A 953-nucleotide genomic window follows, 5' to 3' on the forward strand; every position below is an offset into this window, starting at 1 on the left:
CAAAAGAAGGGTAGAAAGGAATAGTTATGTAAATGTGGAGAGCAGCTTATTATTGCTGTCAATAGATTCTTAATTTTTGCCTCCCTTGCCTAACAGATTTAGGATAGAGATAATACCCTCCTTCCAGATGTTATCATCACAGAATCCTATTTTCTGGACTCCAGAATCAATAATCTTTTTATTTATTTATTTTTTTTGGTGTGGTGCTAGGAATGACCCCAGGACCTCAGATACACTAGACAAGTACCTTCTGCTAAGCTACATACCCAGTGGCACTCACCTTTTGTGTGTGTGTGGCCTTAAAAATAAGCATTATCTATACCCTAACTTTGCCCTTTGGGAGGGGTACTGGGGATTGAACTCAGGGGCACTGGACCACTGAGCCACATCCCCAGCCCTATTTTGTATTTTATTTAGAGACAGGGTCTCACTGAGTTGCTTAGGGCCTTGCCATTGCTGAGGCTGGCTTTGAACTCATGATCCTTCTGTCTCAGCTTCGGGACCACTGGTATAACCAATGTGATCCTGCAATCTGTACACATGGAAAAATGAGAATTCATACCCCATTTGAAACAAATGTATGCTATGTCAAGTTCATTGTATTGTCTCAAACAAATAATGAAAAATAAAAATTTTTAAAAAAAGAGTGATAACAGATGGGTCTGGGGATATAGCTCAGTTGGTAGAGTGCTTTGCCTTGCATGCACAAGGCCCTGGGTTCAATCCCCAGCACCTCCCCACCAAAAAGAGTGATACAGGGGCTGGGGATGTGGCTCAAGTGGTAGCGCGCTCGCCTGGCATGCGTGCGGCCCGGGTTCGATTCTCAGCACCACATACAAACAAAGATGTTGTGTCCGCCGATAACTAAAAAAAATAAATATTAAAAAATTCTCTCTCTCTCTCTCTCTCTCTCTCTCTCTCTCTCTCCCCCCTCTCTCACTCTCTCTTTAAAG

General features: G+C 42.9%; 1 non-coding gene across 1 annotated transcript; it reads left to right on the forward strand.

Moving 5' to 3' along the window:
* The first annotated feature begins 664 nt into the window (after positions 1-664).
* Positions 665-738, forward strand: Trnaa-ugc (transfer RNA alanine (anticodon UGC)). Its single transcript has one exon. It is a non-coding gene; the product is annotated as a tRNA-Ala (tRNA).
* The last annotated feature ends 215 nt before the right edge of the window (positions 739-953 follow it).

This window comes from Callospermophilus lateralis, chromosome X (genome assembly GCF_048772815.1).
Source record: "Callospermophilus lateralis isolate mCalLat2 chromosome X, mCalLat2.hap1, whole genome shotgun sequence".
NCBI lineage: Eukaryota > Metazoa > Chordata > Mammalia > Rodentia > Sciuridae > Callospermophilus > Callospermophilus lateralis.